Below are 25,303 nucleotides of genomic sequence, written 5' to 3'. Positions count from 1 at the left end.
TCAGGAGTTCCAGACTAACCTGGCCAACATAGTGAAACCCCATAGTGAAAAATACAAAGATTAACTGGGCGTGGTGGCACGTGCCTGTAATCCCAGCTACTTGGGAGGCTGAGGCAGGAGAATCACTTGAACCCAGGAGGCGGAGGTTGCAGTGAGCCAAGATCGTGCCACTGCCCTCCAGCCCAGGCGACAGAGCAAGACTCCATCTCCAAAAAAAAAGAAAAAAAATTGGAGTCCTTTGGCTGGGTGTGGTGGCTCACACCTGTAATCCCAGCACTTTGGGAGGCCAAGGCAGGTGGATCACGAGGTCAGGAGATCAAGACCATCCTGGTTAACATGATGAAACCCCATCTCTACTAAAAATACAAAAAATTAGCCAGACGTGGTGGCAGGCACCTGTAGTCCCAGCTACTCGGGAGGCTGAGGCAGGAGAATGGCATGAACCCAGGAGGCGGAGCTTGCAGTGAGCCAAGATCACGCCACTGCACTCCAGTCTGGGCAACAGAGGGAGACTCAGTCTCAAAAAAAAAAAGGAGTCCTTTCACTGTGTTTCTTTTGAGACGGAGTTCTGCTCTTGTGCCCAGGCTGGAGTGCAATGGTGCAAGACTCTGTCTCCAAAAAAAAAAAAAAAAGAAATTTGAGTCCTTTCATTGTGTTTCTCTCCTAAAGAGTCATTTCAATAAATTTGTATTGAATGTCTTTTGTATGCCAGATTTGTGGGTGCTTTGTGTAATACAAACATAATCACTTTAAATGAGTGGAGGTACTGTTCTGGACAGGTGAAGGGTAAAATGAGAGCATCCCTCTCAAAATGATGGAGATAGGATGATAGGTTTGGGGGAGAGCAAGGATCTCCAGTGGGAGAGAATGATGAATAGGTAGGTTGGATTCATGCTGTGGATGCCTTTAAATACCAACTGAACAGGGTTACTATATATATACAGTTAAAAGATACGTAAGAAGAAGTCTGAAGACTTGAGATACAGACTTATAGACTGGGCTTTGTCATAATTAGGTGTGTTACCTTTAGGTAAGTGATTTTACCTCTCTTGACCTCAGCTGCATTGCATACACACACACATAAACACAAATGAGATGGGAAATGAGCTGGGTGTCTGTTTCCTTACAGCTCTAAATTCTGTTATTCCCCTTAATTCAGTTTTAATAGTAGTGGGAAATCATTCATTGAAGGTTTCTGAGCATGGGAGTTCTCGTCAACAGAATTACTGCTGTTTCACTGCTTGGTTGCTCTATTTATTAATGCTCTTTCTTCCACCCTTATGTGATTGCTCTGGGAGGGACTGTCTCTTTATTTGTTTTTTGTTTTTTTGAGATGGAGTTCTGCTCTTGTCGCCCAGACTTGAGTGCAATGGCGCAATCTTGGATCACTGCAACCTCTGCCTCCCAGGTTCAAGCGATTCTCCGGCCTCAGCCTCCCGAGTAGCTGTTATTACAAGCACCTGCCACCACATCCGGCTAATTTTTGTATTTTTAGTAGAGATGGGGTTTTGCCATGTTGGCCAGGTTGGTCTCGAACTCCTGACTGCAGGTGATCTGCCCACCTGGGCCTCCCAAAGTGCTGGGATTACAGGCATGACCCATCGCACCCAGCCGGGGCTGTCTCTTTAGATAGTTACTGATGTGGCCAAGGAATTGGCCATTATTATTAGTTTATATTATTGAGAACATGGGGATGGCCAGGTATCTATTCTTGAATTAGATCTGAAGCTGGTCTTGTTTCCTCATGTTATCAGTCACTGACCTGTGAACTGGACCATGTGTCCAGAGTGTGGGCAGCAGGTAAGTGCTGACATTTTGATGGCCATATCATATTTCAGGGATCTATGAGAAGGTCTGTAATGACCATGGAAAGCCAGCCAAGAATCTCCTTGCCATAGACAAATGGGAGAAGTTACTAAATTTAGCTGACATTAAGCTGTAAATTATTTGAAAGGTGGAAAAGGATTCTATTCAGAGACTATCTAGAATTTCCATTTACTAATCAGGCCTTGTGCTGTAGAGGCTTTCGTCCCAGAAAAAGTATTGCTTTCTCTCTTCCTCTTTCCCCACACTTTTGTTCCTGTTATAGTGGGAGGGTGATTTTCAGCTCTTATTGCAACATGGACTTCAGTGCATGCTGCTATTAGATGCCAAGAGCCTCAGGATGATAAAATCAGAGGATTCTGATTCTGGTATTTAAAAATTAGAATATGAGCTTAGTTTGAATTTTTTAACTAGAGAATGATAGAGCTATATATGAAATACAGTAAACTTTTGCTTTTTGAAAGGAATTGTTGTGGTGATATTCACAAATCACCAACTTTGGCAAAAAAAAAAAAAAAAAAAGGTTCTTGTGAGAACCAGTATAACTCAATAAGAAAAAAGCAGATTTCCCAGTAGGAAAATGGGAGAAAGACTTGAACAGACATTCACAGTAGAGGAAACCTAAATAATCAGTAAACATAAGAAAAGGTGTTCAACTTCATTAGTCATTAGGGAACTTCAAAACCACAATAGAATACTGCTACACATAGAGCAGAATGGTAAAAATGAAAAAGACACACAATATCAAGTGATAGCAAGGATGTGGAGTAACTCAGACTTTCATACCCTAATGGCAAATAGGGTAAATTGGAAAGCTGGCTGCATCTACAAGAGCTGATTTGCCAGCAATTACATTTCTAGGGATATGCCCAGCAGGTGATCATATATATGTTCATCGAAAGATGTTTATGAGAATGTTTATAGCAGTTATGTTCATAGAAGCCAAAAAAAAAAGGAAACTGCCCAAATCTCTATCAGAAATAAAATGGATGAGTAAAATGTGGTGTATTCTCATAGTGGAATACTATACATAAATGAGAATTAGTGAACTACAATATCTTACAACACAGATGAATTTCTCCAACATAATATTGAGTGAAGGAAGCCAAACCAAAGGAGCTTCTACTTCATGATGCCATTTATATAAAGTTCAGGCAGAGAAAATCGGTGGTTTAAGAAGTTAGAGTAATGATTATCTTTGGAGGGATTGCAACTGGAAGAAGTCATGATTGGGATTTCTGGGTCCTAATAGTGCTCTGTGTCTTGATCTGGGTGCCGACTACATGAGTGGTTAAGTTTGCAAAATTCATTGAGTTATGCACTTAATGGTGTTATGTACTTTTTTTAAAAGGAGGAGGGAGGGCTTAAATTTGCACAACTGAGTAATCAGCTAGGCCCAGTCACTAGGTGAACAACTTACTGCTACCAATCAGCCTTAGAGCAGGAATCAAATTCATGTCTCAGAAAAGTTATTAATTACAGCTTGTCTTGGGACTTCCTGCAGAGTCACTCTTGAATAGCTGAGATAGTAAATGTTAAATTTGTGGATGCAAGGGTGTAAATTATTTTAGTCATCAGCTCTAGTAAGATGGCCTTTGGGGAAATGAGTGTAAAATCATGAAAATGAAATGGCAAGAAGGAGGTCTACTATTTCCCCTGTAATACTGATTTTTACCCTTTCAGGGTCAGTCCCCAGAGGTTGTAAATGTGAAGCTTGTTCTTTTTCTTTAGTAAGCTGAGTTTGTGGCTTTTTAAAGCTTTGCCTCACTGTTCTCATTTGTAAGTGAGGTATTGCATGTTCACCTCCCATAACTGATGAGGAGATTCTTGTGCACTATATTTGTTGAGATAAGGCTGGTTTGGGGTTTTGTTTTCATTTTTGTTTTTTAGAATATTTGGTCTTCCTAGTTATGATTTTTGTGTGGATTTACACAAAATCCACATTGTGTGGATTTGGGGTTTACACATAACTAGGGAGGTTGATCAGTTGGTGGCCTGTACACTAAGACTGTTCTTTATCACCCCCAAGCCACATTTGAGCAGGGAATGAGGAAGGGGTTGATTTTTCTATTTATTAGAGGTGACATGAGCAGTGGGGCAGCGGCAAAGAGGCCATGTTGCTCTTGTTTATGGATCTGGAATTTAATTCATTATTAGTTGTAGAATGAAAGGTAAAATTTTGTTTACTGTTTCTCCTGAATTTTCTCCCCATTCTAGATCTGTTGGCATAAAATTTTAACCAGAAGCTAATTTAGTGATGCTGAGTTAGTCCTAGAAATTACTTTCAATTCTAGTGTTAATATAGTCTGTGTTTCTAAGTTATAGAAGAATCTCATTTTTTGGTTCTTGGTTTTCATGTGTATAATTTAGGGAAAATACAACCAACTGTATTTTAAACATATATAGGCCTCATCTTTTCTGTTGGGCTTGTAGAGTTGTGCTGGGTATTGTGGCGCTGGAAAGAAGCCATGTGGATAGTTATGGGATTTAGGTGGATTTGTAGTTGGTAGAATTGGTGAATTGGAAAAGTGATAGGGTACATGTGTTTCTCATTCAAAGCAAGTCTATTCTTACTGTTTGATGTTAGAGTAAAAAGTGTCAGTAGCTGAAAAACACAAAAGAATCTTGACAGAGTGGGAAAAGTTGTGCCTCATGTTGTGTTGATCAAAAGGAGGTTATATTTTCAACTAGCTTCCTAAGATGAAATTGAAGCTGTATATATGCCCTGCTTATCCTTGTTTGTCCTGATTTTGGTTTTTCAGATTATTCCTATTAAACATGATATGCTGTATTAGCACTGAATATTTTAGGTCTGCTATGCCTGTATTGGTTGAGATTCCAGTTAATTTGTATTAGATCTCTGTTAGGCCATTTCTACTGCTGGCATTCCCTAGAATACAGGCCTGCACGCACATTTGTTTTCCAATGAGTATAAGCACTAGGGGTTTTTCTTGGCACTAAGAAAACCTTGCAGCAGCGTTAACCTAGGAGAGATTTGGGGTTTACACGTAACTATGGGAGGTTGATCAGTTTGTGGCCTGTACACCAAGACTGTTCTTTATCACCCCCAAGCCACATTTGAGCAGGGAATGAGGAAGGAGTTGATTTTTCTATTTATTAGAGGTGACATGAGCAGTGGGGCAGCGGCAAAGAGGCCATGTTGCTCTTGCTAAATATACATCCCTGACAGTTGGATAATAGGTTCCAGGAAGTTCAGTGGAAAATTAAAACAAAGCAACATTTATAGCTGATTGAACTTGAAAAGCCATTTTGGTGTTGAATGACAAATATGTGGACTTCAGCATTCCTGGAGCCTGATGCATCCCGCTGGATGGCCCTGTTCCTGTGTACATGATGGCCTGGGGACTCAGCAATGTTCAGGGTACTCTCCATTAGAGGGTGCTTTGAGGAAACGAAGTTTGCTGCCACTTACAGAAGTCCCCTTCCCATAGAGTGATATAACACAAGTACCCCATGTCCAGGGAGCATCTTTCTTCTGATGGCTTGAGGGCTTATTTATTAAAAGGACAGGAGGAATGTCTGGCAAGAAACAGAGGAGCTCCTAAGTACTGTAAATACTCCTAGTCACTCTGCATTGGGGCTGCAAGTTTAAGCAGATTGCTGTGGTATAAACACATGATAACACTTCTGCTTAATTTCCTTAGTTGTTCTGGGGCTACCACTGGTGTGAGCCTTAAGAAAGGCTAACACAGCTGTGAAGAAAGGGCTTTAGAGTCTATATGTGGAGTGGTTAATTTTCTTAGAACTAAGAGAGAAGCTGCAGGGGATAGGAAGGGAAAGTGAGGTAATGGTACAGGAAATATAAGTGAAGAGAGAATTGAGCCATTTGCAAGTATCAAGAAAAGTTGCTACACATTCCCATCTTTTTCTCCAGGATGATCTTACGCTATTGCTTCTATGTGTTTGTCTTTTGAGAAGCAAGGCCAGGGTGTCTGATGAGAACTTACGAACCTTGGTTTGGTAAGGGTGATGAGAAAACCTCTGTCATTTGACCCTATCAGTCCCTTGGTGACTTCATCCAAACCAGCTTGGCTGTCAGGAAAACATGAATTGTGGCTATGGGCCTAATTTCTTCTGTTCCCACACAAGTGAACTGCCTTTGCTAGCTGTAGAATCAACTATTCCTGTGCCCCATGAATTTCCCCAGAGTTGAGCTACTCCAGTGGAACTGAGGGTTTATTGGTTCCTTACCATCTCAGGGCATTTCCCCGGCAATTAAGAGTTTTTCATCCCTTGCGTCTTAACTGAAAAACAGAGACCTAGCCGTAACAATTCCCTCAACTCCTCCTTTAATGAAAAGCTTGAGTGGGCCCCACTTTTAAATATCTCTTCTATAAGTATGGTGCACTGTTCACAAACTTAGAAAATGTTAAATCTTGCCAGGCATGGTGGCTCACGCCTGTAATCCCAGCACTTTGGGAGGCCGAGGCGGGAGGATCACCTGAGGTCAGGAGTTCGAGACCAGCCTGACCAATGTGGAGAAACCCTGTCTCTACTAAAAATACAAAATTAGTTGGGTGTGGTGGCGCATGCCTGTAATCCCAGCTACTCGGGAGGCTGAGGCAGGAGAATCGCTTGAACCCGGGAGGTGGAGGTTGTGGTGAGCTGAGATCTCACCATTGCACTCCAACCAGGGCAACAAGAGCAAAACTCTGTCTCAAAAAGAAAACGTTAAAAATCTCTCTCTGCCCTACTCTGCTGTGGGGTTGAGGGGTAATCCATGTAATGGGTCTCTTCTCTTTTGCTTAGCTGTAGCCAGGCAGCTCTATGTGTAGGTTGGTTGGCAAGCATTTATAAACTTTGGACAACCTGGCACCCAGCCCTTGGTTCACTTATTTTATTGCTACTAAAGTTTAGTTTCAATTCAATAATCTTTGTTGGTAGGACCTAACTATTCTAGTTAGCAGTTCCATCCATTGCAAGGGAATGCTGACAGCTGACCTGCTGTTGTCTATGCAGGTTAAAAGATCTTAGTTGGAGTAAACCTATACTTTTGGTGTTCCCAGACTATGAAACTGCTGCAGGTAGAAACAACTGTTTTGGTTTCTCCAGCAGATACAGCTTTGCGCATGAGACACTGCTCCTGGTGTTTGCCTCAGGTACCTGTAAAGTCACTGAGGAAGAAACAGGTCTCTCCAGTGAATTGAGTTTAATAGTGGCCTGTTGCTTTCTCTGTCTGTGTCTCATACTGGCAGCATGAGTTTCCTTTCTGAGCCAGTTAAATCTGAACTAGTTAAATTTCCTTGTCCTGTGGAAATCTGAGACTTGGCTAGGCTCATCTTGATGGTCTCCAAATGGTGAAATTGGGGCTAAGGTGTGTGGAAATGCTAGTTCCTGTGGTGTCTTATAAATACAGTACTTTCTAGTGAGTGCTCACTTGGGCAGGGCCAAGAAAGTAGTTCTGAATGGAAACTCCAGAGGCCTAATCCAGATATAGCATATTATAGGTGCTAATGAAGAGGAATTGTGCTGCTGAGCAAAAGAAAGCTTTTGTGACTTGAAAGCATGTTCTGTGTATCATGGAGGCTGGGTTATTTTCCCAGTTTTAGGCAAGTGGCACTAACTGCAAGTTTCATGTTCTTCTGAGTACACATGAGTCGATACTGCAGTCGGTATACTTCTTTTCCTGAAATAAGAAAGTGATTTACGAGGTGTGGGCCCTTACGTGAAAGAAAACAAAACCGGCCTGTAAAATTCCTGTGCCATCTCAGTGGTGTGGGTTACAGGAGGAGAAGATGGAGAGGGCTAGCTGGCCCTCCCTTGCTGGGGCTCAGCTGCCCCAAATACTTGTGATATTGCAGGTTATTTATGAGCTCGTCTGGACTGGGATTCACTGCCCCACACCCTGGTAGGTGAAGATTTGCAGGCAGAATGTAGAAGCCCTCATTAATCTTCCTGGTCTTGTTGAGGATTTCTTGCCAGCCTGAGCTCCTGTTGGAGAATGAACTGGCTTTTCCACTGAACTGCAATGGCTCAGATTAATATTAATCCCCTTAATGCTGCAGTTCATGATATAGTCATTAGGTGACTTGGAACTAATCCTGTCCACCTAACTAGTGTGATTTATTAAATACACATGGAGATCGAGTCTGAATACGGCTAGGCAGAATCAGCAGCAAATAAATACCTCTGTGTATCTGTATTAATGCTGGTTGATTGGGACACAATTGCAGGCTGGGCTGGGGAGAAACAAGGGCAAAAGGAGGCTGAGCTCTCTTAATCAACAGTATTTGCCCACCTCTACCCTTTAATTTAGATGGCAGAAACTATTAAACTCTTGGTAACAGTTTTAGGAGCAGTGATGAGAGCGTATGTCAGGAACAGGGATTATAAATAATCCAGTTCTGTGCATGTAAAGTCAAAGAAGAGAAAAAAGGAAACCATATATGCATTTGAAAAAATTTAAAGACATAGGCTCAAACTAAAGGAAGAAGAAATTCTTTAAACATATCTTTTTTTTTTTTTTTTTTGGATTCAAGGTTATGCTCTTTTGCCCAGGCTGGAGTCAGTGGTGTGAACGTGGCTTACTGCAGCCTCAACCTCCTGAGCTCAAGTGATCCTCCTGCCTCAGCCTCCCAACTAGTGGGACCATAGGTGCACACCACCACACCTGGCTAATTTTTAAATTTTTTTGTAGAGACAGGGGTCTTCCTGTGTTACCCAGGCTGGTCTTGAACTCCTGGGCTCAAGCAATCCTCCCGCCTAGGCCTCCTAAAGTGCTAGGATTATAGGTATGAGCCACTGCACCCAGCAACCTGTCAATTATTTGAATGACTTTTCCTCCTATACTTTCTTCCTTTAAGTTTTAAGAGTAACTGTTCAAATGGAACTTTCTCTATGACTTAACTTCCTTAGCTTCCTTTAAATTCTTAATCAGTAGACACCCTAGGCCAGGCACTGATCTCACTGTTCTATTACTTCTCCTGGCTTCAGGGCTTGAATTTTTCTTTTTGAAATGGGTAAGGAGATGGAGTAGCCATGCCGGCCATGTAACAGTTCTCTTCTCTGATATCCTTGCCCAAGTTAGCAGAAGCATAATTTCTTTAGTAAATAATTGAGGTTTATCGTTTCCCTTTCTCAAACCTCCTTTTCTTCCCCTTTGCTCTTTCAGCAGAGATGGCATTAATATGAAAAACATCTACCTAGCTGGCTTCATTTAATCAGGCAAGTCTGACATTTGTGAAACCTCTCATTAACATTTTCCCCAAAGAGCACAAAATGGCCTCCCCTCCAAATACAGCCACCTCGAAGTTTAGGCTGCTTTCCATCACCGTTGGCAGGCTGTTCTCAGAGATGTTACTTCTCTAAACTCACACTCATGGCCAGCAGCCACTGGTCACATATGGGGGGACCTTCTGTTCAGATGCTGCCCTATTCCTTGTAAACATTGCTTATTACCAGTTTTCCTGGAAATGACAAGAAATCTTTGATAGGAACACTGGAGTATAGGTTTCTTCAGTACTTGCGTAGGACCTTTCTCCACCAATTCAGAAACATCAGTTGAAGACTACTATGTTCATGGTCCTCTACTTCAGGGGTCCCCAACCCCCTGGCCACAGACCCATTAGGAACTGGGCCGTACAGCAGGAGGTAAGTGGTGGGTAAGCAAGTATTACCGCCTGAGCTCTGCCTTCTGTCAGTTAAGCTGCAGCATTAGATTATCATAGGAGCGTGAACCCTATTGTGAGCTGCACACGTGAGGGATCTAGGTTGCATGCTCCTTATAAGAATCTAACTAACACTGTAGAACATCGGTTCCCCAACCTTTTCAGCACCAGGGACTGGTTTCATGGAAGACAATTTTTCCACAGACAGTGGGGCTGGGGGGCGAGGGAAGTGTTTTGGGATGAAACTGTTCGACCTCAGATCATCAGGCATTAGGTTCCCTTAAGGAGCACCAACCTAGATCCCTCGCATCCCTCACATGCGCAGTTCACAATAGGGTTTGTGCTCCTATAAGAATCCAGTGCCGTCACTAATCTGACAGGAGGCAGAGTTTAGGTGGTAATGCTCGCTGGCCCGCTGCTCACCTACTTCTGTGTGGCCTGGTTCCTAATGGGCCACCGACTGGTAGTGGTCCATGACCTGGGGGTTGGGGACCTCTGCTGTAAGTAACAGAAAAGCAAAGAAGCCTTGTCCCTTTCTGCTTTCCAGGAGCTTGCAGACTACAATTTAGCAATTCCATAAACCAGAATGTGCTATACTAAAACAACAGAACTCTATAGAAGTTCTAAGAAGGAAGAAATTAATTCTGATAGCAGACTATATAATACTAATACTAGTAATAGTACTAATATAGTACTATTAGTACTATATCCTCTTACCAATTCATATCAGGATGAGGACGGTAGTCTCTGTCATTTACCTTTCTGTTTTTCTTCCCTCCACTTTTTTTGTTTTTTTGAGACGGAGTCTTACTCTGTCACCCAAGCTGGAGTGCAGTGGTATAATCTCAGCTCACTGCAACCTCTGCCTCCCGGGTTCAAGCGATTCTCCTGCCTCAGCCTCCCATGTAGCTGGGTTTACAAGTGTGTGCCACCACACCTGGCTAATTTTTGTATTTTTAGTAGAGATGGGATTTCACCGTCTTGGCCAAGCTGGTCTTGAACTTGTAACCTCAAATGATCCACCCGCCTCAGCCTCCCAAAGTGCTGGGATTTACAGGCATGAGCCACTGTGCCCGGCCTTCCCTCTACTTTTTGACCTCTCTAGTTTTTGACTGAGTACAGTTTAAGTAAGGACATGGATTGTTTATACTTCTTGGTAATTTCAGTAGTCCTCTTCCTCTTACCTGTTCTCCATCTCATCACAATATTAGTGGCTATTCAATAAGCATTAGGAACAGAACCACCATTTAGGTCTTCAGTGAGTCACAGATATAAAACTGTGCCACAGTTAATGAGTAGAATATTTGGCATGCCTGACAATCAGAAATCATAGTCATTGAATTTCTGAGCCATATAGCCATTTCCAGTCCTATCCTTTTAGATAGATAGACAGATAGGTCAACTAATAAATTAAGACCTAGAAAATTTGAAGTTTGGCCATGGTCATAAAAGCTAGTGTAGTCTGTAGTCTGTAAGCAAGATTTTGGATTATTCTTCTTTGTATATCCAATGGCTAGCATAGTGCCAGGCCCACAGAAGGTACAAAATAATATTAATTGAAGGAGAGGACAAAGGATTTGAATCCAGGAAGGCCAGTATTGTTTCAGTAATCCTATAAATGCTAGTTTTAATGATTATTTTAAATTCCCTAATAATGGGAGATTATGCTAAACAATCATTCTTAACTATTCATGAACAACAAAGCAGTGCTCATATTAAGTTTTGGGAAGTGAGGTTTTTTTTGTTTTGTTTTGTTTTGTTGTTTTTTTTTTGAGACAGAGTCTTGCTCTGTCACCCAGGCTGGAGTGCAGTGGCTGGATCTCAGCTCACTGCAAGCTCCGCCTCCCGGGTTTAGGCCATTCTCCTGCCTCAGCCTCCCGAGTAGCTGGGACTACAGGCGCCCGCCACCTCAACCGACTAGTTTTTTGTATTTTTTAGTAGAGATGGGGTGTCACCATGTTAGCCAGGATGGTCTCGATCTCCTGACCTCGTGATCCGCCCGTCTCGGCCTCCCAAAGTACTGGGATTACAGGCTTGAGCCACCACGCCTGGCCGGGAAGTGAGTTTTACTAAAACTTAGTAATAATAGTCTTCAGACTGTGATTTAGGCTGCCCAGTGTCCCCTTTTTTTTTCTAACTAGCTTTTTAAAAATAACATTTAGTAGTAATATAAGCCAGGCACAGTGGCATGTGTCAGTAGTCCCAGCTGCTCGAGGCTGAGGTGGGAGAATCGCTTGAGCCCAGGAGTCCAAGTCTAGCCTGGGTGACATAGTGAGACCCTGTATCTAAAAAAAAAATAATAACCCATGTCTACATAGACTATTATATAAATTTAGGAAGATACAAAAAAGTTTAAAGATGCTGAGCATGGTGGCTCACGCCTGTAATCCCAGCAGTTTGGGAGGCCAAGGCAGGTGGATCACCTGAGGTCAGGAGTTCGAGACCAACCTGGCCAACATGGAGAAACCCCATCTTTACTAAAAATACAAAATTAGCCAGGCGTGCCGGCGCATACCTGTAATCCTAGCTACTTGAGAGGCTAAGGCAGGAGAATCACTTGAACTCAGGAGGCAGAGGTTGCCATGGCCAAAATCATGCCATTGCACTCCAGCCTGGGCGACAAGAGCAAAACTCCATCTTTAAAAAAAATAAAAAAGTTTAAAGAGATGGAAACAAAAACCTCCATAGTCCAATCACCTAGAGATAACTATTAATTTATCTTTTTTTTTTTTTTTTTTTTTTTTTTGAGACAGAGTCTTGCTCTGTCACCCAGGCTGCAGTGCAATGGCACAATCTCCGCTCACTGCAAGCTCCGCCTCCTGGGTTCACGCCATTCTCCTGCCTTAGCCTCCCAAGTAGCTGGGACTACAGGCACCAGCCACCACGCCCGGCTAATTTTTTGTATTTCTAGTAGAGACGGGGTTTCACCGTGTTAGCCAGGATGGTCTCGATCTCCTGACCTCGTGATCCGCCCACCTCGGCCTCCCAAAGTGCTGGGATTACAGGCATGAGCCACTGCGTCTGGCCTATTTTATCTTTTTTTAGTGCATGCAAACACAGTATCACCCTTAGCAAAATAGAAATCATATTCTATACATTCTTGCCTCTTTCTTCTTTTATCATGTTATGGGCATTGCCCACATCATTACATATTAGAAAATAAGATCTAATGATATTATTCATTGTATGAATGTTACAGAATTTAAGGAGCTTCCTGTTGTTGGTTATTTATTTTCAGATAGTGTCTCACTTTATTGCCTATGCTAGAAGGCAGTGGCGTGGCTCACTGCACCCTCAACCTTCTGAGCTCAAGTGATTCTCCTGCCTTAGCCCCCCAAGTAGCTGGGACTACAGGTGTGCATCATCACACCCAGCTAATTTTTGTATTTTTTTGTAGAGATGGGGTTTTGCCATGTTGACGAGGCTGGCCTTGAACTCCTGGGCTCAAGCGATCCACCTACCTCAGCCTCCCAAAGTGCTGGGATTACAGGCATGAGCCACTGCACCCAGTGGTTGTTTAGATTATTCCCATTTTTCAATATTATAAGCAATGTAGTGTAAAAGTCTTGGTATGTAATCTTTTGCTTATCACTCTTAAGGATTCTTTTTTTTTTTTTTTTTGAGACGGAGTCTCGCTCTGTCACCCAGGCTGGAGTGCAGTGGCCGGATCTCAGCTCACTGCAAGCTCCGCCTCCTGGGTTCATGCCATTCTCCTGCCTCAGCCTCCCGAGTAGCTGGGACTACAGGCGCCCGCCACCTCGCCCGGCTAGTTTTTTTTTTGTATTTTTTAGTAGAGACGGGGTTTCACCGTGTTAACCAGGATGGTCTCGATCTCCCAACCTCGTGATCCGCCTGTCTCGGCCTCCCAAAGTGCTGGGATTACAGGCTTGAGCCACCGCGCCCGGCCAAGGATTCTTATAATAAATTCCTTCTATTATTTTTATTTATTTTTAGGTAATACATATACATAGTCTTAAAAAGTCAAATTGTGCTGCAAAGTCCAACATCCCCCCCTTTCAAGTTTCCTCTCCCTAAACTCTTTTAGCTGTTTATTCAGTTGTTTTCTTTTCTATTCTTTTTTTTGAGGTGGAGTCTTGCTCTATCGCCCAGGCTGGAGTGCAGTGACATGATCTTGGCTCACTGCAACCTCCGCCTCCCAAGTTCAAGCAATTTTCCTGCCTCTGCCTCCTGAGTAGCTGGGATTACAGGTGCCTGCCACCACGCCCAGCTAATTTTTATATTTTTAGTAGAGACAGAGTTTCACCATGTTGGCCAAGCTGGTCTCGAACTCCTGACCTCAGGTGATCTGCCTGCTTCTGCCTCCCAAAGTGCTGGGATTACAGGCATGAACCACTGCACCTGGCCAATTTCTTTCTTGATTTACTGTCTCATGTTGGTTTTTTATTTTTTTTTTTAAGTCATCTAGTAGCTTCCAGGAAAGGACACCTGGGATGTATGGTTGTTTTAGACATTGTTTATCTGAAGCTATCTTTTTATTCTATACTGACACTAATTGAAGGTTTTACCAGGTATAGAATTCTAGTTTGGAAATAATTTTCCTTTAAAACTTGATGGCTCTGCTGCTTTTTCTTCGCATTTCCAGTGTTGATCTTGAGTAGTCTGATGCCATATTGAATCTCAGTCCTTTATATTTAAACTGGAGTTTTTATAATTTCTTTATCCCCATTATTCTGAAACACTTGGTGTGGGTCTCTTTTTGTTATTCTGCTAGATTCTTAGTAAGGGTCCTTTCGATCTGCAAAATTATATCATTTGATTTTAGAAGATGAGTTTATATTAGTTCCTCAATAATTTCTCCCTTCTCCATTTTTTCTGTTTTCTCAATTAGTCCCATTTTCTGTTCCATGTCTCACCTTCTACCTGGTGCCTCCTTCCAGAGCTTGTTTCTTATTGGTACTTCCTTCTAAAGGGACTTGCTATTCAGCCTTTTCTGCTCTGCTTATATTTCCTTTTCTTCTGCTAAGATTCTGTTAATCAATCTATGCTTGATCTTAGCCAAAAGGCTGAGAAGCAGTCTGTTAATGAATCTCAGTTTTCTTTTCACCTCAAGGTCATTTTATTCTACTTATCATATATTTTAATTTTTGTATTTAATTCTTTTTTTTTTTTTTTGAGATGGAGTCTGGCTCTGCTGCCCAGACTGGAGTGCAGTGGTAAAGTCTTGGCTTACTACAACCTCCACCTCCTGGGTTCAAGTGATTCTCAAGCGTCAGCCTCCCAAGTAGTTGGGATTACAGGTGCGCACCACCACACCCGGCTAGTTTTTGTATTTTTAGTAGAGATGGGGTTTCACCATGTTGGCCAAGCTGGTCTCAAACTCTTGACCTCAAGTGATCCACCCACCTTGGCCTCCCACGGTGCTGGGATTACAGGCATGAGCCACTGTGTCCAGCCTATATTTAATTCTTAAACACTCTGAGCACCTTGTACTTCTCCTTCATAACACTTATAATTAGTGTTAAAATCATAACTTACAATTAGTCACAATTATAATTAGTTAATTGTGTGATCCCTTGCCTAATGTCTTTCCCACTACACAGGAAACTCCATGAGGACAAAGATTGTGTTGTGTTGTTCACCATCATATATCTATTATCTAGCCTGGTGACTGGCACAAAGTACTCATAAATATTTAATAAGTGTATTAGTTAGCATCTTTCTTTAATCAATATAATTTATTCTATCAAGTGGACTGAAATAGGAATTTAACTTTTCTCATCTAACATCCCATTTATTGAATACTCTTTATCATATATCATATCCTACATATTGTCCTACCTATTCTTTTGCCAATAGTATACTTATTTATTTGTTATAGGATTATAAGACATTTTAAAATGATACTGCAGACTTCCTGAAATTAGTTTCTTATTTGTTTTTGTTTTGAGACAGAGTCTTGCTCTACTACCCAGGCTGGAGTGTAATGGCACGATCTCAGCTCACTGCAACCTCCGCCTCCTGGGCTCAACCAATACTCTTGTCTCAGCCTCCCAAGTAACTGAGGCCACAGGGGTGTGCCACCACACCTGGCTAATTTTTTGTAGAGACGGGGTTTCGCCCCATTGCCCAAGCTGGCCTTCAACTCCTGAACTCAAGTGATCTGCCCACCTTGGCCTCCTAAAGTGCCAGGATTACAGATGTGAGTGAGCCACTGCACCCAGCCTGTTTGTTTTTGAGACAGGGTCTTGCTCTGTCACCCAGGCTGGAGTACAGTGGTGCAGTCACAGCTCACTGCAGCCTCAACCTCCTGGGCTCAAGCAATCCTCCCAGCTCAGCTTCCAGAGTAGCTAGGACTACAGGCCTGCAACACCACACCCAGGTAATTTTTTGTATTTTTTGTAGAGACAGGGTTTCACCATGTTGGCCAAGCTGGTCTTGAACTCCTGGGCTTAAATAATCCACCCACCTTGGCTTCCCAAAGTGCTGGGATTATAGGCGCAAGCCACTGTGCCTGGCCTCATTAGTTGTTTGAAAAAATATTCTGGCTATCCTCATCTGGTTCTTCTTTCACATGAAGTACAGAGTCACTTATTCAAGTTCTTTTTGAAAGTCCCATTGGGGTTTTGATTGAAAAACATAAATTAATGTGGAGAGAATTGACATCTTTATAATATATTTGACCTCCCTAACCAGGAACATGTTATGGCTTCTCCATTTAGTCAAGACTTCTCTGGTGACCTTGATAAAGTTTGTAGATTCTTCTTTCTCCAGTTTATGTCCATTTCTTGTTAGATTTATTCCTAAATATGTGTATGTTCAATTGCTAAAGGAAATGGGATTTCTCCCCACTATAAATTCCTTTTATCTCACCTAAAACTGGGTAAGTTTTCCTGTATTCCTACAATATAGTTTACATTACATGCCCATGACAAAATACTAGTGTTAGTGGTTCTCATTACATGTGGTGGCTCATGCCTGTAATTCTGGCACTTTGGGAGGCTGAGGCAGGAGGATCTCTTGAATCCAGGAGTTTGAGACCAACCTGGGCAACATAGTGGGACCTCATCTCTAAAAAAAAAAAAAAAGCTGGGCATGGTGGTGCATGCCTGTAGGCCCAGCTTCCCAAGTTAGCCTCACTTTTAATAAGAGCCAGCTATTTCAATGAGAATCGCTTGAACCCAGGAAGCAGAGGTTGCAGTGAGCCGAGATCACACCACTGTAGTCCAGCCTGGGTGACAGAGCAAGACTGTGTCTCAAAGTAATAATAAGAAGAAGAAGAAGAAGAAGGGGGGAGGGGGAGGGGGAGAAGGAGAAGAAGAAGGAGGAGGAGAAGAAGAAGAGCCAGCCATTTCAATGATCTATTACTACGTAACAAACCACTTCCAAACTTTGTGACTTAAAACAACAACCATTTTATTATATCTCACAATTTTGTGGTTGTCCAGGGCCCAGCTGAACGCCTCTTCCCAGTCTCTCCTGTGGTTGCAGTCAGCTGCAGCTGTGGTTTGGATGTCTGGCACCATGTGGCTTCCTTTGACATGATACCTCAGTCTCCAGGGCTTTTCTTCATGACCTTGCTCTCCTGCAGGGTAGCTTAGACTGTGTACATGGCAGTTTAGATCTCCAAAATTGAAAAAAAAAAAAAGAATAAGCTTCAAAGCCTTTTCATTGCGTGGGCACGGAAGTCCCAGATTGTCATTTTCTCTGCATTCCATATGTCAAAGCAGTCACAGACGAGATTCAAGGGGAGCAGACACAAGCTCTACCTCTTGATTGAAGGAGGAACATGTGAGGGGTGGCATTGTAAGGGACTGCCTTTAGAGATTAACTGCCATAATGGCATTTGTTCATTGGTCCTTGTCTTCTTCCTTTTCTTCTTTTATTCCAGGTAGCTACCCTAGACGTTAGTGTAGACTAAGTTCTTATAAGCATGTTTGCACTTTTTTTTTTTGCCTTTTTTTTTTTTTGTCCTTTTTGTGGAGAACAGGTCCTCGCTATATTGCCCAACTCCTGGGCTCAAGCTATCCTCCCATCTCTGCCTCCCTAAGAGCTGGGATTACAGGCGTGAGCCACCACGCCCAGCCATAGGCATGTTTAATCCAGTCAAATTTCAGTACCAAATAACTATCATCATCATAAACGGGAATCTGGTTGAAGGGGGTAGCAAGGGAAGCCTTTCTTTTAATGTTTCCATCTTCACGTTTGTTTTCCTGTATGAGGTTTAACTCTTATGGACAGAAATACAGAGTTCACTTGAGCATGAAATACCAGACAAGGAGACAGGTGTAAATTGGCCCTGTTCTCCTGAATCCTGCCTGCCTACTTTCCAGGAAGGCCAACCTCCCCCTGTTTTTTCCCAGCATAAGTCCAACTCCTTCCCTCATTATGGTTTGTCATAAGAACTCTGTCTTATACTGGTGCAAGTAGAAAAAAAGAGAGTATTATTCCTTTTCTTTTTTTCACATAATACTTCTTCCTACTCTGGGTTTACTAACCTCTGGCTTGAATATGCACCACGCAAAGATGTATAGTCTTCCTCCCTTCCTATCCCTCCCCTTAATCTGAAGGAAAGCAGCAGGTGATAGAATGCATAAAAGATGGGGGCAGGGCTGGAGTCTTTTCTCACACACTGTGGATGTTGCTCAACAGAATGGGTGTGAAATTTAGTCAGAGCCACAGCATGTGTTTCAATTTTCCAGGGAATTTCCTCTTCCTAACTGTAGGTTTAACCCTTTCTTCTGTGTAGTGAATGCCAGAGGCTACCCAAGAAATATGAAATGAGTTATTTGTAAGAAGGAGAAAATGCCAGGCTTTTACCAGGCTCCTTTGAGATCTAGGATCTCCAGCTTATTTCTTGCTAAATGACTGTGGAAAAAGACATAGACTTTGGAGTTGCATAGACCTGGCTTCATATCCCATCTCTCTCTACCATTGAGTGGTCTTGGCAGTTACTTGATCTTTTTTTTTTTTTTTTTTTTTTGAGATGGAGTTTCACTCTGTCACCCAGGCTGGAGTGCAGTGGCACAATCTTGACTCACTGCAACCTCCACCTCCCAGGTTCAAGCGATTCTCCTGCCTCAGCCTCCTGAGTAGCTGGGATTACAGGTGCCCGCAAGCACGCCTGGCTAATTTTTGTATTTTTTTTTTTTTTTGAGACGGAGTCTCGCTCTGTCGCCCAGGCTGGAGTGCAGTGGCGCGATCTCTGCTCACTGCAAGCTCCGCCTCCCGGGTTCATGCCATTCTCCTGCCTCAGCCTCCCCAGTAGCTGGTACTACAGGCACCCACCACCACGCCAGGCTAATTTTTTTGTGTTTTTTAGTGGAGACGGGGTTTCACTGTGTTAGCCAGAATGGTCTCGATTTCCTGACCTCGTGATCCACCCACCTCGGCCTCCCAAAGTGTTGGGATTACAGGCGTGAGCCACCGCGCCCGGCCTAATTTTTGTATTTTTTTTTAGTAAAGACAGGGTTTCTGGCCGGGCACGGTGGCTCACGCCTGTAATCCCAGCACTTTGAGAGGCCGAGGTGGGCGGATCACAAGGTCAGGAGATGGAGACCATCCTGGCTAACACGGTGAAACCCCGTCTCCACTAAAAATACAAAAAATTTGCCAGGCATGGTGGTGGGCACCTGTGGTCCCAGCTACTTGGGAGGCTGAGGCAGGAGAATGGCGTGATCCCGGGAGGCAGAGCTTGCAGTAAGCTGAGATCGCGCCACTGCACTCCAGCCTGGGTGACAGAGCAAGACTCCATCTTAAAAAAAAAAAAAAAAGACAGGGTTTCACCATGTTGGCCAGGCTGGTCTCAAACTCTTGACCTCAAGTGATCTGTCTGCCTCTGCCTCCCAAAGTGCTGGAATTACAGGCGTGAGCCACTGCACCTGGCTGATCTTTTTGAATCTCCATTTTTTCATCTGCAAAATAATATAAAAACTTGCCTTACAGTATTCTTGTGAGAATTACATGAGCTGATGGGTACAAGGTGCCTAGTACAATGCATATCCTCTCCACAGTATGCACTCAGTATATGATTATTTTCTTCTCCAGTCTTCACCTCTGGATTCTGAGGCTATCTACTCTTCTTTTGTGCCATGCCATGTTGGGTGTTTGCCATAGTATCAGCTTTTCACTAAAATTTGTTGCTTTTCTCTCTGAATCTAATTCCCTAAGTGCGTTAGTGGGAGGAGCTATTTCACATGATATGCAGAATCCCTCTTGGGGTCCTCATTAAGCTAAAGGACAAGTCTCTGTAAGAATGCTGAGAAGGGCTGGGCACGGTGGTTCACGCCTGTAATCCCAGCACTTTGGGAAGCCGAGGTGGGCGGATCACCTGAGGTCAGGAGTTCAAGACCAGCCTGGCCAACAGGAGTCAAGACCAGCCTGGCCAACAATGGTGAAACCCCGTCTCTACTAAAAATGCAAAAATTAGCTGGGCATGGTGGTGGTCGCCTGTAATGCCAGCTCCTTGGGAGGCTGAGGCAGGAGAATTGCTTGAACCCAGGAGACAGAGGTTGCAGTGAGCTGAGATTGTACCACTGCACTCCAGCCTGGGTGACAGAACAAGACTCTGTCTCAAAAAAAAAAAAAAATTGCTGAGAAGAACTTACAGAGCTTTCCTTTCCCATCTCATACTGGAAGCCATATGAATTTATAAGAGTTCCTTTTTTTTTTTTTTTTAAAGACACAATCTCACTCTTTCACCCAGGCTGGAGTCCAGTGCCACAGTCTCGGCTCGCTGCACCCTCCACCTCCCAGGTTCAAGCGATTCTCGTGCCTCAACCTCCCGAGTAGGTGGGATTACAGGCACATGCCACCACACCTGGCTAATTTTTGTATTTTTAGTAGAGATGGGGTTTCGTCATGTTGGCAAGGCTGGTCTTGAACTCCTGACCTCAAGTGATCCACCTGTCTTGGCCTCCCAAAGTGCTGGGATTATAGGTGTGAGCCACCGTGCCTGACCTGCGCTTTATAAGAGTTCTAAAATCATACAGTGTTAGAGCTAAAATGAAGTATAGAGGTCACGTAGTCTATTTTATAGGAAAAGAACTGTGGCTCAGAAAAGGTCATGTCATGCAGGGCCTCATAACGGAGTAGTGGGAGCTCTGGAACTAAAGGTCTCCCTTACTTGTCTATTACTATGGTTATAATTTAATTTTTTTTGAAGACTATCTGAGTTCCAAGTGGTCAGGGCCTATTATGCAAGTTTACGCTAAGTATATAAACTTGCTTCTAAATTGTAATGCTGATCATACTTTTAGCAATGGGGAAGTAAACACTGTTGAAGACATTTCAATACCATTCCCTTTGGGAGTAACAGGGCTTCATTGAGAATATTATAAGCTACCACCTGAAAACCTCATTTTTCTACAAAGGTTGCCAAAGGGGCACTGAGGTAGCAGTTCAGCTGGCTGTTGAGTCTTTTCTCCCAGACTGGTGAATTGGGAAGCAAACTTGTTTCTTCTTTCTTCATTCTCCCAAATAATACCAAGTAGGGGAAACTCACCCCAAGCCCCCGTCTGGCTTTCCTTTTTTTTTAAATTTATGGTATAATTAACATACAATAAAATATGCAGATGTTAGATGTTCGGTTGCTAAGTTTTGATAATTGTGTAAACCATGTAACCAGCATGAATAAAGAATACACAGAACATTTCATCTCCCCAGAAATATCCCCTGTGCCTCTTTGAGTCCCCCAACCCCACACCTTTGTACAAAACCATTTTCTATCACTATGGATTAGTTTTGTTTTTGGATTTTATATAAATGGAATCACACGGGATATACTCTTTCATAGCTACCTTCTTTTAGCTTAGCATGTTTTTGGAATTTATCCATGTTGCATGTATCAGTAGTTTTTTCTGTTTTGCTTTTCCAAGTGGTAGTCAATTGTGTGGATATATAAGGAGAAAAGGTCGAGGTTGGTGAAGGGCTTTCATCTGGCACGTAGCCTGACTACCCTTTGCTCAAGAGCATTTGGGCCACCAGAGGCCCCCCTCCTTAAGACGAAGATGTTCACTTACCTGCTTTAAATGTACCAGGCCACAGCATATGCACTATTATGTAGCTATGTCTTGTAAAAGTCTCTAATCGGCATCCATTAGATGAGTCGAATTCTGCTGGCCAAGCCTTAGCCTATCAGGGGGCTGGCACCAAATATGGAGGCTGGAGTAGGGTTTCAAACACCTGTTTCAGCTTTTTAAGTGTCCAATTCAGGCCACTGTGCTCTGGCAGCATCATGATGTAGCTTCTTCTCTCTTGCCAAATCCTCAACTTAAAGAACCTAGGCCCTTAGGGGAGGAAAATATAGAGCTGGTGGAGAGGGGAGGGGTGTGCAGCAACATTGAAGAATTGTTTCTTTTAAAGTTAAACACATGTCTACCCTGTGGCTGAGCACTTTCGCTCTTAGGTATTTAGTCAAGAGAAACAAACACATTCAGAAAAAGACTTGTGTAGGAAAGTGTACAGCAGTAATAGTGAAAAACTAGAAACAACTCAAATATCCTTCAGTAAGAGAATGGATAAATTCTTTGGGAGTGGAGGACTTACAGAGGATTCTCTTGTGGACCTCCTCTCTTTCTAGGAATCATTCTTGTTTCTATCCTTATTTCTTTCTGGATTTTTCTGAATTTGGTTATGTTTTAAATGCCATATAATGGAATACTCATTATTTGTAAGTTGATTGAGCATAAAGTATTTTATTATAAAGTGGTCATCCATCACAAGGAGGCATGTGGCTGTAAAAAACATTAACTCTGCACTCTGGGCTGGAATGCAACTTTACCAGAATAATGGAGCTTTTGTATTAAGTGTGCAGTTGGGATAAAACGAGAGATAGATAGACAGACAGTGTTGGGGAAACAGGTGTTGGCTGGGCCCAGCTTCTGTCCCATGTTTTGTGAAGTTGTTTTCCAACCCTTTCAGGATTGCTCCTCCAGATTTAGCTGTCTTAAAGGTTCTATCAGCACCTTTTGAGCAAATAAGGTGTGACTTTTCAGGGTACTGCTACTTCCATAAACTTTATCTGTTTACTGTCCAGCTCACAGACATGTCTAGAGACAGCAGTGGCAAGTGATTAGTGTACTTGTCCTATCTCCATCTATTTTTGATGCCTTTGTTTCCCCATCAGTAAAATGGGAACTATCCCTTATCATAAAGTTCTTGAGCCTTTTAGCATGAGGGTGGCTGAAACAACATAAAGACTTCTTAATCTGGCTGGGCACAGTGGCTCATGCCTATAATCCCAGCACTTTGGGAGGCCAAGGCAGGAGGATCACTTGAGTCCAGGAGTTCAAAACCAGCCTGGGAAATATAGCCAGACCTCATCTCTACAAAGAAAAATTGTTTTTAATTAGCCAAGCGTGGTGGCGTACGCCTGTAGTCCTAGCTACTCGGAAGGCTGAGGTGGAAGGATCACTTGAGAAGTTGCAGTGAGCCAAGATTGTGCCACTGCACTCCAGCCAGGGTGACAGAGTGAAACCCTCTCTCAAAAAAATAAAAATAAAAAGACCCCTTAGTCTTGGTGTCACTAAGAATTTATGATATGCTGCTGTACTAACTATTTCCAGCTCTTGGGAAAACATTAACTCTCTACTCTGAGAGTGCAGTAAGTGAGAATGAATAAGTTAGGTCCTATACACTGAAGGGATAGGGAAAGGTTACTTAGCAGTCCTGTAATTGCAACTGGGGATTGTCTGATTCTTCTCCAGGAGGTTTGACTATTATCTCTTCAGGCTTTTTCATCATCTGCAAACTTTGCTAATGTCAGTTCAGAATTTAGTTCTTTTTAATTTCCTCTTTGTCTCTTTCAGGGCTGGTAGAAAAGACCTGACAGTGATAATTGATAATAAACCTATAATGCTGCTATTGAACAATGAAATTTTTTACTAGACTCTGAAGGGAATTTGGATTGAAAAAGCTGCTCCAAGTGTAATGACTGCATAAAGCTGGGGTGAATTGTTCTGTTGTCAAGTAAACCAACAGAAGTTTTTAATTTCTCCTGGGCTTTCAAATTGCCTGCTTAAGTCGGGGCTTGGTCTTATACAGTGCATGCAGAAAACAACAAGGCAGAGTGAAGGGCCACAGTAGCTCTGGTTTGTCTGTATGTTATAACTGAATTGCTTTCCTTTCAATATGTGCCAATTTCCTCTAGAAAGAAGAGAACTAGTATTTAGGGTTGATATGCATCAAACTTGTGCTTTCAGTAAGACAGATGGATCAGTCTGTCCTTGGGCCTCTGAAATATGATTGAGACCAGTCCCTCTGGGCCTCATTTATCCCTGCCAGCCTTGTTAAAGGGGCCTCACTCTCCCTCTTTGGATTAGGAGGGAACCTAGGTAAACCTGACAATTTGTATGGCAGTACTACAGTCAATAACTAACAATGTTTAGTCACTGGTTAGAAGAAGGAGAGGTGCGGAAGAAACTTCAATTCTAGGATGGTTGAGTTTTAAAATTTTTTGCTTTGTTTTGTTTTGTTTTTGAGACGGAGTCTTGCTCTGTCACACAGGCTGGAGTGCAGTGGCACAATCTCGGCTTACTGCAAGCTCCACCTCCCAGGTTCACGCCATTCTCCTGCCTCAGCCTCCTGAGTAGCTGAGACTACAGGCGCCCACCACCACGCCCGGCTAATTTTGTGTATTTTTAGTAGAGCCAGGGTTTCACTGTGTTAGCCAGGATGGTCTCAATCTCCTGACCTTGTGATCCACCCGCCTTGGACTCCCAAAGTGCTGGGATTCCAGGCATGAGCCACCACGCCCAGCCAAGTTTTACATTTTTGTCATCCAAGTCATGCAGTTAATGTATCTAGTAGTAAACTTATACAATAGGCCAGGCACAGTGGCTTATGCCTGTAATCCCAGCACTTTGGGAGGCTGAGGCAGGAGGATCATTTGAGGCCAGGAGTTCAAGACCAGCCTGGGCAACATAGCAAGACCCCATATCTACAAAAATTTAAAAAATTAGCTGGGCATGGTGGCACATGCTGGTAGTCTTAGCCACTCAGGAGTCTGAGGCGGAAGGATTGCTTTCGAGCCTAGGAGTCTGAGTTTACAGCGAGCTATACTTGTACCATTGTACTCCAGCCTGAGCAACAGAGCAAGACTCTGTCTCAAAAAGACAAACAAAAAGCTCCCTGTACCATAGCATGGTATAATATTGAGAGTATAACACAGTGGCTTTGGAGTCACAATAGACATGGATTCAAATTTTATCTCTTCTACTTACTGTGTGACCTTGGGGAGGTCACTTAACCTCTTAGAGCCTTTGTGTCCTTATCTGTAAAGTGAGGACAGTAACACTATTTCCCTGAGTTATTGGGAGGATAAAATAAAATTATATATGGTAATTATGTTTAATAAAATAATGTAGCTGGCCGGGCATGGTGGCTCACACCTATAATCCCAGCACTTTGGGAGGCTAAGGCAGGCAGATCACCTCAGATTAGGAGTTCAAGACCAGCCTGGCCAACACGGCGAAACACCATCTCTACTAAAAATACAAAAATTAGCCAGTGTGGTGGCATGCGCCTGTAATCCCAGCTACACTCAGGAGCCTGAGGCAGGAGAATCGCTTGAACTCGGGAGGCGGAGGTTGCAGTGAGCTGAAATCACGCCATTGTACTCCAGTCTGGGCAACAAGAGCGAAATTCCACCTCAAAAAAATAAATAAATAAAAATAATATAATGTAGCTGTTGCTGATGTCTGAGGCAAATTAAGGTTGTTGTTCTGGCAATGAAATGTTATTCTTGTAAGGGTGGTAGATAGCAGCTCCTAGCAGTAAGTTAACCTGGCTATTTAGCAGGAATGCCCAAGGTAGGAAACTCATTCCTCTTCTAATCAGGATTCATACATCATATTGGACAAAAGCATACAATAAACTATTTCCCCATGTGTATG

General features: G+C 42.9%; 1 protein-coding gene across 14 annotated transcripts in view; it reads left to right on the top strand.

Moving 5' to 3' along the window:
- The window catches only part of LOC105478352 (golgi brefeldin A resistant guanine nucleotide exchange factor 1), a 139,470-nt gene that overhangs the window by 62,407 nt on the left and 51,760 nt on the right, over positions 1–25,303 (top strand). Inside the window, exon 1 of one of the 14 annotated variants that reach the window (XM_071069222.1) lies at positions 8,985–9,009. The exons of the other annotated variants lie outside the window; for them this stretch is intronic. The gene's annotated coding sequence lies outside the window, so the exon portion shown is untranslated. Of the gene's footprint in view, positions 1–8,984; positions 9,010–25,303 lie in introns of those variants that run through there. 14 annotated transcript variants of the gene reach the window in all.

This window comes from Macaca nemestrina, chromosome 9 (genome assembly GCF_043159975.1).
Source record: "Macaca nemestrina isolate mMacNem1 chromosome 9, mMacNem.hap1, whole genome shotgun sequence".
NCBI classification, from domain to species: Eukaryota; Metazoa; Chordata; class Mammalia; order Primates; family Cercopithecidae; genus Macaca; species Macaca nemestrina.
Note: the sequence above shows the minus strand (reverse complement) of the source record. Positions and strands in the feature narration are given on the sequence as shown.